We start from the raw sequence: 10,621 nt of genomic DNA on the forward strand, positions 1-10,621 counted from the left end.
GCAAGATGTTCACATTAAGGGGAGTGGGGTTAAAGGATATACAGAAACCCTTTTCTGCAAGCTTAAAAGCAGATCAAAATTTAAAGATTCTTTAAAAGGAAGTTCAAGCACCATTGAGTGAATAGTTGGAAGGAACGACCCTCCGCCCATTACAGTGCCATTGTTGCTTTGTTTATTTTAAAATCTGGTACTGAATAGGATCGTGTGGGCACAAAAGCCTTTCTCAATCCCCTGCTTCTCCCCACCCAGCTTTCTTGATTACAGGAAATAGGCTGCATTCAGCCTCTAGGACCTTCCCTGAATTCCAAAGAGCAGGTTCAAACAGTTGCTAATAAGAGAAGGGAGGGGATGCAGAGACAAGGGAGGAGCAGTCAAGAAACAATAGTGCAGCCTTGGGGCAGGTCCTGGTTCCCCCTCAAGGGACACACACAACAATACCTTAGAGTTGCTCTGCGGACACTGAAACCCCACCAGGTGGGATAAGTTAACTCTCCACTGCCCACAAGCAAGGAGATCCCAGACCTGTTGGAACCAGAAGGCTGATGATGCTTACTCCCACTTACCTCACCACCCGCCAATCAGAAGAACGTCCAGAGCTGACCACCCCCTCTGAACCTTGGCTATGACACTCCTCGCTACCCATCCAAGGCAAGACACAGTTTTGTAGGGCTTTAGCCTCTGTGGCCCCCTTTGCCTGGCAAAGCAATAAAGTTATTCTTTTCAACTTCCCCCTTCATTTAAAACTCTGTCTCCGAGAATTAAACCTGTATTGGTGTACAGAGGCTGGATTCAACTTCAAACTTGCTTGAAAACTTGACTTTGAACCATGTGTGTGCTTTAGTTGCTCATTGATGCCCAACTCTTCTGTGGCCCTATGGACTATAGCCTACCAGGCTCCTTCCTCTGTCCATGAGATTTCCAAGGCAAGAATACTGGAATAGGTAGACATTCTCTTCTCCAAGGGAATCTTTCCAACCCAGGTATCACACACTGCAGGCAGATTCTTTACCATCTGAGCCACCAGGGAAGCCCTTGAACTACATAGTCCTAAAGAAAACACACTTCCAGGTACAGTCTGAGTCCTCAATTAGGAGACACTCTCACAATTCCTGCTCTCAGGCTGTGGCATCCACCAGTCATGCCATTACCATCTGCTCACATCCATCTTTCCCTTCTGTGAGTTGTGTTCTCTGCTCCCTGTTTTATTGGTCTCCTAATTTCACAATAGACTGAGGGGCCAAATCCCATTTCATGGCTTGCCATGCAGGCTACTAATGTCTTCTTTTCTTGTGCCTAATTCTAGCCAACCACAAAACAGCAATTTCCTCCCAGAAGGGGAGACTAGTGCAAAGGTAATTCTCTCCTCCTGTGTCAGAGATACAAGCAGTTAAAGGGTGTGAGTTACCACGATTCAGACACTCACACTACAGGAAGAAGAATATTGTAAACACCTGCAGCGTTTACCCCGGGGAGCTGACTCCTCTAAGAGGCCTTCCAGAGAGAATCACCTTCACCTAACATTTCTTTTCATTCTTTTTTTTTTTTTTTTTTTTTGGTAGTTTCTCAGTTATGTTTCTGTTAGCTAGTTAGAAAAGGAGTCCAGAATGGTGGTGGCTAAAAGGCAAGGAAGGGAAAAGCCCATGAAAGCTGAACAAAGGAAGTTCCAAGAATTGGAGTGAGAACCTCAGGAAAAACAAACAGCACTCCTGGCTAGCCCAATTTACATAGGGCAGGCCCAGGGGGAGGAGAAAAACATAAAAAGAGGAACCAAAATTGGGCCGGGGCCTCTCTTCTCTTCACATCTTTTGGTTCATCATGCGCTCGTGCCTGGAGAATGTACTTTCCTTTACTTTCTAAGTGAAACTGATCTGTAACACGGAGCTGTAAGACTGGTCCGTCTGAAAGCTGTAACGCTGTTCCGTCCAAGAGCTGTAATGCTGGTCCATTGCTTCAAATTTTTGTTTCAATGAGACAGAATTGAGGAAATTACAAACTCCCTGACATGACGTTTCCATTCTAGAGAGTATGGAATTACTCCCTGTTATGAAACATGAAGCCATTAGCACCTTATAATTCTTTTTGTTTTCTCTTCCCAGCCTTGTAAATTTTTATTTTTATGTTGTCAAGATTTAGAACTTGTTGCCTAACATTTCTGAAGGAACTCCACAGCGCACCTGGGGAAGAAGGGTGAGGAGGAGTCTCGGGGCAGAAGCAAGATGATATAAGATTTAAGGAAGCAGATACCCACACACCAGCTTGCACACAGATTTGATTTTACCAAGCATTTTCGACTAATTGGGCTTCCCAGGTGGCTCAATGGTAAAGAATCTGCCTGCCAATGCAGGACACTCAAGAGACGAAGTTTCGATACTTGGGTCAAGAAGATGCCCTTGAAAAGGAAATGGCAAGCCACTCCAGTATTCTTGCCTGGGAAATCCCACGGACAGAGGAGCCTGGCAGGCTACAGTCCATGGGGTTGCAAAGAGTTGGACACAACTGAGCACACACACATTTCCCACTTATTATCTCATTTGACACAGAAAACCTTTGCAATGTATCAGGCTTTTTATCCCTGTTGTTCAGATAAGAAGACAGACCTTGAGAGAATCTTCAGTGCATTTAAGAAGGTTCCTCGGAACAAAAAGCAAGTTAATGTGGAGCCAGGACCAGCCTCTGTTATGACACAGTCTGGACTTTTCCTATCACTAATTTCTGTTGTTTTCTTTCTTAAAGAGGCCATCTCCATCTGCCCACAATAAGATCCAGGTACCCACAACGCCAGCCCTCTGCTGAGTGGAAGCCGCCTCCAACCGCCCACCCCTATCTGCAGGCCCCATGGCCAGAGCCTCTCGGGCCACAGTGAGCACGGCTGGCCACATGCTCAGAGATGCTACACACCTGGAAGCAGAGCCGAATGAAACCAGATCTGAATCCTGGCAACAGAGATGCCTGCCCGACTAGCTTTCCTACTGATGCTGACTAAGGTTGCTCTCTCATACAAAAGATGAATTGCAGGGACTTTCCTGGCAGTCCAGTGGTTAAGACTCTGTGCTTCCAATGCATGGGGTGCAAGTTTGATCCCTGCTCAGGGAGCTAAGAGCCCACCTACTGTGTAGTGCCACCAAAAAATTAAGAAAATTTTTAAATCATCATATAATGATTTTTTAAAAAAGATGAACTGCAAATCACATCATTTTTACCAGTTAAATATATGCAGCCCCATGAGATGAAAAGCTCCACAACCACTTCATCCCCATCCTTGGACTGTGCCAATGAGTGGGTAAAAGGGGTCCTTTGGATGGAGGTGTAAATCCATGCAATTTAAAGAAACCCACTGAAGGCACAGCACCACCCCAACCACCAAGGAAAGAGCATGAGAAATAAGGTGTTGCCCCTGGATGTCAGATGAGAAATGAGACAGACTTAAATGAGACAGACTTCCTGGGGTCACAAGGGGGAGAACCCTGGATTTAAAGAGAATCCTGGGTTTAAGTCCAACTACAAACCCACAGGCTCTCCTGGGCTCAACTCTGTCTCCTCCAAGGCGCCCTTTACCCCCCAGAGACTGGTGGCAAGGCTGAACGGAGACCATTTCCAAAGACAGAGGACAAAAAACACTGTTTGGGCTAAAACCATTAACATATGCTCATCCTTACTGGAGCCTGTCTCCCCAGATCGTATATCTTGCCATGTTTGTGTAGATACCAGTGTTTGTGTAGATACGCCAAAGCATGGGAGCAAGGGAATGACTCGGAGATGCACAAAAGACAAGAGCTGCCCTTATTCACTCCATGGCAGATGGTAAATGGCATTTCTCACCTACAATTCTTATAGGCAAGCCGAGGGCTGAGGCAATGACTGTCTCATACATCTGGCCTGCACTGCTCCGGGGCTTGCTATAAACGCCTTTCAATTTGAACGCACCAGTGAAAGCAGGTGCGCAGGAAGAGAAATGGGTGATTTTATGGGACTTTTAAAGTGCTGTGCTCTTTGTTTCTAGAGTTATTGTCTCTGTTCCAACTCTTCCTGTAGGTTGGGCTTCTCGATGTTTCATGATGAAGATCATGGTGGTTTTAGTATGAATACTAATGATGTCTGATTGAACGCTGGTTCATTTTTGAGATAACCAGCTAGTGATTTTGATTTTAAAATGGGTATGCAAATAATTTGAGGCTTCCCAAGTGTCGCTAGTGGTAAAGAACCCGCCTGCCAATGCAAGAGACATAAGAGACTTGTGTTTGATCCCTGGCTCAGGAAGACCCCCCTGGAGGATAGCAACTCACTCCAGTATTCTCGCCTGGAGAGTCCCATGGACAGAGGGGCCTGGCGGGCTACAGTCCATGGGGTCACACAGAGTCGGACACAACTGAAGTGACTTAGCACACACTCACACATACAAATAATTATATACGTCACAGGGAAAGGAACACAATGTGTGTTTTAAATTTTTTATGTTAACAATCACTGATAAAAGCAAAGTGAGAAGTACCCTTTCTCTGTGCCTTATAGATATGCAAGCTCACCTCTTTGAGGACAAGTGGGACACTATGAGCAAACTTGAAATCAGAAAACACAGGAAACCTCTCATAAAATTAGCAGATGTTTTCAGGTAATTCTCAGTGATAAGGAGGGAAATTAAAGAAACAGGATTGCCTCATGGTGGCAGAACTGAAAATTGGCAGAAGCTTTCAGGAGGATGGTTTGGCAGGATGTCTCAGTACCCTTATAACTGCTCTTCCTTTGCAGTGAGTCATGTCTGTTTGAAGAAATAATCTAGGGAAATAATCCTGGATGTAGGGAAAGGCTCTAGACACAGTAGTGCTCATCTCAGCATTCTTTATCCTAAGGGGAATATTAGAAATGACTGAGCAGGTATGGGAGAGAGACATCATCAAAATGGTGGAATAAGTATTTTCTAAAAATCTTCTCCCCAAAGAATACCAATTAAAAAAGTAACACATTTTATTTTGTATTGGGGTATAGCCAATTAACACTGCTGTGATAGTTTCAGGTGAACAGCAAAAGGACTAGCCATACATGTGTATGTATCCACTCTCCCCAAACTCCCCTCCCCTCCAGACTGCCACATAACATTGAGCAGAATTTCATGTGCTATACAGTAGGTCCTTGTTGGTTATCCATTTTAAATATAAAAGTGTTGAACACCAATTTTAATAATTACCCACCAGTGAGACAACATTTGTGGAAGTACAGAAGGGTTCCAACATGCCATTGGCACAAACACTGAGTGCCTTGGGCACACTAGTAAGAACAGTATCACTTTACCAAGTCACACCTTCCCCAAGGGTCACAGTTCAGGGCCAGGACTGAGGTCCATGATCTTTCTCAGGGGAAAAGGGAGAGGAGAGGAGTGAATGCCTTTCTTCCAGGTCAATACACATGACTGCCATAAAGGCCCATTTCATCCACGTCCCTTGCAGAACACTGCAGTGTGCCAGCATGATGGGGGTGAAGAGCGGTTGGGAAGACAGCAGCTAGAGCTCTCAGAGAGCACCAGAGAGGAGCAGACCCTGCTCTTCAATTCATCATCTCCAACAGGAAGACTCCCACGAGCCATGAGGGACACCCTGCCTGCAACCTCCTCCCACCCCCGCTGGTCCACAAGCACCTCCACGTGCCACACCCTGTGGCTGGCTCCCTGGGTGTGCCTCCAAGGAAGGAAAGTATGAGCCTCTGCAGATGGCTGGTGAGCACAGGTAGAAAGCCAGTCAGGCTCTGCAAGATTGGAAGAAACACACACACGCTTGAGTAGTTGGCACCACCAGAAGGGAAGCATGAAGTTCAATTTTGCAGGATCTAAAGATACATGTGTGCTAAATCGTTCAGTGACGTCCGACTCTTTGCAACTCCATGGACTATAGCCCACCAGGTTCCTCTGTCCGCGGGATTTCCCAGGCAAGAATCCTGGATCGGGTTGCCATTTCCTTCTCCTAGGGAGCTTCCCCACCCAGAGATTGAACCCAGGTCTCCTGCACTGGCAGGCAGGTTCTTTCCCACTATGTCACCTGGAAAGCCCAAAGAATACAATTCTAAGAATTCCCTCCAAAAGGAAACAAGAAGTGTGAAGCAAGGATATCCATAGAAAGGACTGAGAAATCTCAGAATCCTGAGCAAAACTGATGGAAGGTGTTAGTCTTCTGAAGCCAGTGAGTAAAGACGAGGAGGTGACTCTTCAAATGCAAAGACAGCTCTTTTTGCTGCATCTACTGTGAGAATGAAGACCATTCTCAGCAATCAGACTGTTGACATCCCAGAAAATGTCGACATTAACTTGAAGGGACGGACAGTTATTGTGAAGGGCCCCAGAGGCACCCTGCGGAGGGACTTCAATCACATCAATGTAGAACTCAGTTTCCTTGGAAAGAAAAAGAAGAGGCTCCGTGTTGACAAATGGTGGGGAAACAGAAAGGAACTGGCCACTGTTTGCACAATCTGTAGTCACGTACAGAACATGATCAAGGGTGTTACACTGGGCTTCTGTTACAAGATGAGGTCGGTGTATGCCCACTTCCCCATCAACGTTGTTATTCAGGAGAATGGTTCTCTTGTGGAAATCCAAAATTTTGGGGGTGAAAAATACATACACAGGGTTCAAATGAGGCCAGATGTTGCCTGTTCAGTATCTCAAGCCCAGAAAGATGAGTTGATTCTTGAAGGAAATGGCGTTGAACTTGTGTCAAATTCAGCTGCTTTGATTCAGCAAGCCACCACTGTTAAAAACAAGGATATCAGAAAATTTTTGAATGGTATCTATGTTTCTGAAAAAGGAACAGTTCAGCAGGCTGATGAATAAGATCTCAGTGATCCTGCTGCAGAACCAACAAGATAGCAGATGGTTCTATGGACTCAGTTGTGATCTTTTAAAGAGACAATAAAAACTCTTGGTTTGAGAAAAAAAATAAAAAACAAATGCAAAGACAGCAACACAGAATTCAAGGAGCAAGGAAAAACAAGGATACATGATACCACCAAAGAAACACAATCCTAAGGAAACGGAGATCTGTGATTTGCCAGATAAATAATTCAAAATAGTTGTTTTAAGAAAGCTCGGGGTGCTATAAGAAAACTCAAAAAGACAGTCCAAAATCAAGGAGTTGATACACACACAAAATGAGATACTTAACTGAGAGATAGAAATTATAAAAAAGAAGTAAACAGAAATTCTGGAGCTTGGAAACTACAGGGAATAAAGTGAAAAAATGCCCTAGGGAGCGACAGCAGACTTGATCAAGTAGAAGAAAAAAACCTTGAGAAGTCAAAAACAGGTCACTGGAAATTATCCATTCAGAAGAAAACAAAGGAAATAAAAGAATGGGCAGAGGCGGAAGAAAGTATACATGAACCATGGGAGACAATTAAAAGAAACAATCTCAGTTACTGAAGTCCCAGAAAGAGAAGACAGGAAGCTTATTTACAATATTAATTCTTGCTAAGTCACTTCAGTCGTGTCCGACTCTGTGCGACCCCATAAACGGCAGCCCACCAGGCTCTGCTGTCCCTGGGATTCTCCAGGCAAGAACACTGGAGTGGGTTGCCATTTCCTTCTCCAATGCATGAAAGTGAAAAGTCAAAGTGAAGTCACTGAGTCGTGTCCAACTCTCAGTGACCCCATAGACTTCAGCCTACCAGGCTCCTCCATCCATGGGATTTTCCAGGCAAGAGTACTGGAGTGGGGTGCCAACTTCCCAAAGCTGTGGAGAGATTTGGACATTCAAGTTCATGAAATTCATAGTTCCCATAAAAAGTCTATTTCAAGATAGCACTGGATTCCCAGATGACTCAGTGGTAAAGAATCCACCTGCCAATGCAGGAGACTCAGGTTCAATCCCTGGGTTGGTAAGATCCCCTGGAGAAGGAAATGGTAATCCACTCTAGTATTCTTGTCTGGGAAATCCCATGGACAGAGGAGCCTTTTGGGCTGTAGTTCATGGAGTCACAAAAAGTCAGACACGACTGAGCATGCATGGCAGGGGGAAGGGAGCATTAATAAAAATCAAAGAATTTTAGAAGCAGCAAAAGAAAAATTCCTCATATGTAAGGAAAATGTGATAAGGCTCCAATTAGATTTCTCAGCTGAAACTCTGCAACCTGGAGACGGCAAAATAACATACTCAAAATGCAGAAAGGGAAGAAGGTCCAACCAAGAATACTTTACCCAGAAGATGTGTACTTCAGAAAAAAGGAGAAAGAAAGACTTTCCCGGACAAACAAAAGCTGAGGGAGTTCATCACCACTAGTCCTGCTTCACAAGAAGCGTTGAAAGAGTTCTTCAAGCTGAAGTGAACAGACGCTAATTACTAACATGAAAATGTAAAACCCACTGGTAAAGGTGAGTATACAGCTAAATTCTAAACCTGCAATACTGAGTATGAAAACACAGCTGGATTAAAGGTAAAGGAGCAGGCAGTGACAACGGCTGGGCTAAGCAGGTCAACTGCAGATGCAGAGATGGGCTGGCAAGGAGGGATATCACTAAAAGCCTGCGAGACAAAAGGCACGACAAACCAACCAGAAACCCAGATGGTATTTCATGCATGGGGTTTGTAAGGAAGGAGACAACTGTCATGACTCACAAGACCTCTCTAATAGTCCATATGGTATAGTGCGTAAGTATTTTCAGTGAGGGTACTGTATTTACAGAGACCACTCCAGATATGAACATAGCAAGCCACTGAAACAGGAAGAAGCAACTGCTACAGATCGAACTTCAAAGTCATCCCTTGCTGCTTCCTGGAGTCTCGCATCAGTTGGACCAACCACTAAAATGAATATGGGGAAGAGTGAGTCAAAAAATTCAAATTTTGCAACTGTAGGAACTGGTTCAGAAGACTGAGTGAACACCATAGAGTTTGTTCCAGAGCAGCCCTACTGTGGCCGGACTGCCCCTTCCTCCACTGAAGCCCCCCTGCAGGGCTCAGTGACCAAGGAAGACTTGGAGAAGGAGCAAAAGTGCAGTAGAGACCAAGAAGCAGCTCTCGCCCTATGCCACGGTGGGGGATTGCCACTATGGGGAGAACTGTGCTTATCTGCACCGAGACGCGTGTGATATGTGTGAGCTGCAGGTCCTCCATCCCGTGGATGCTGCCGAGAGGTCACAGCATATAAAATCCTGCATCGAGGCCAATGAGAAGGACATGCAGCTCTTGTTCACGGTGCAGCACAGCAAGGACATGGTGTGTGGCATCTGCATGGAGGTAGTCTATAAGAAAGCCAACCCCGGAGAGTGCCACTTCGGGATCCTCTCCAACTGCAGCCACACCTACTGTCTCAAGCGTATTTGCAAGTGGAGGAGTGCTAAGCAATTTGAAAGCAAGATCATAAAGTCCTGCCCAGAATGCTGCATCACATCTAACTTTGTCATTTCAAGTGAGTACTGGGTGGAGGAGAAAGAAGAGAAGCAGAAACTCATTCAGAAACACAAGGAGGCAATAAGCAACAAGGTGGGCAGGTATTTTGATGAAGGCCGTGGGAGCTGCCCATTTGGAGGGAACTGTTTTTACAAGCATGTGTACCATGATGTGGAGAAAGAAATGGCAACCCACTCCAGTATTCTTGCCTGGAGAATCCCAGGGACAGAGGAGCCTGGTGGGCTGCCGTTTATGGGGTCGCACAGAGTCGGACACGACTGACGCAACTTAGCAGCAGCAGCAGTACCCTGATGGCCATAGAGAGGAGTCACAGAGACAGAAAGTGGGAACAGCAAGCAGATACCGGGCCCAACAAGGGAACCACTTCTGGGAGCTCATCGAGGAACTAGAAGGGCAACCCTTTTGACAACAAAGAGGAGGTTGTCACCTTTGAGCTGGGCGAGATGTTGCTTATGCTTTTAGCTGCAGGTGGGGACAATGACCTGACAGACTCCGAAGATGAGTGGCACTTGTTTCACAATGAGCTGGAAGATTTTTATGACTTGGATCTATAGCAGCTCAGCGGGGTGCATGAACCAATCTGCCGAGCCTCAGACAGTAGTGGGCCTTCGGGGCGGTGGCCGTGCCCGGGCCGCTCTCCTAGGCAGGCCTCTCAACGCCAGGTGCTGCAGGGCCTGTCTTCTCAACCCTTCACCCTTCCCCAAGTAGTATGTTGTTTTCTCTGTTTAAAAAAGTTACAAAAATAAATCTGAAAGTTAGTTCTTTTGTAACATGAAATTAACTGTCTAGACAGTGTAGGTTTGTCCCTTCCTGTTTTCCACCAGATCCACATAGTTCGAGGGGAGTGTTTCTAGATTTCCAGGACTCATTGTTGAGGACCCCAGGTTCAGAAGTAACAGCAATGGCCCCTGCTTTGGGGGTCCAGGAATCAGGGTGATGGGTGAAGGATCTGAACTGTACCAAGGAGCCACCTTCTGCTCTAAACTTGGGAGGTGGGTACTTGGTTTCTGATGAAATCAGCACATCTGTGTTTTCTATCTGGTCCCTGTCCTGTCTTCCACTCCCCACCCCCAACTCCTCCCACCCCCTCACCTCTGTGCACTCACCCTGTGGTTTTGGTCTCTTGTTTCATTGCACACAAGTAATACTACTGGGTAACCAGAACCAGGTGTGAATATATTTGAGATTTCTACCTTGTCTATAGTGATAGGAAAATTGTAAAAGAACACGTA

At 45.7% G+C, this 10,621-nt stretch overlaps 2 pseudogenes; both read left to right on the forward strand.

Moving 5' to 3' along the window:
- On the forward strand, window positions 6,229-6,834 carry LOC102175690 (annotated as a pseudogene).
- Window positions 8,552-9,950, forward strand: LOC102180051 (annotated as a pseudogene).

The sequence above is a fragment of the Capra hircus genome, chromosome 11, assembly GCF_001704415.2.
Source record: "Capra hircus breed San Clemente chromosome 11, ASM170441v1, whole genome shotgun sequence".
In the NCBI taxonomy this organism is placed as follows: domain Eukaryota; kingdom Metazoa; phylum Chordata; class Mammalia; order Artiodactyla; family Bovidae; genus Capra; species Capra hircus.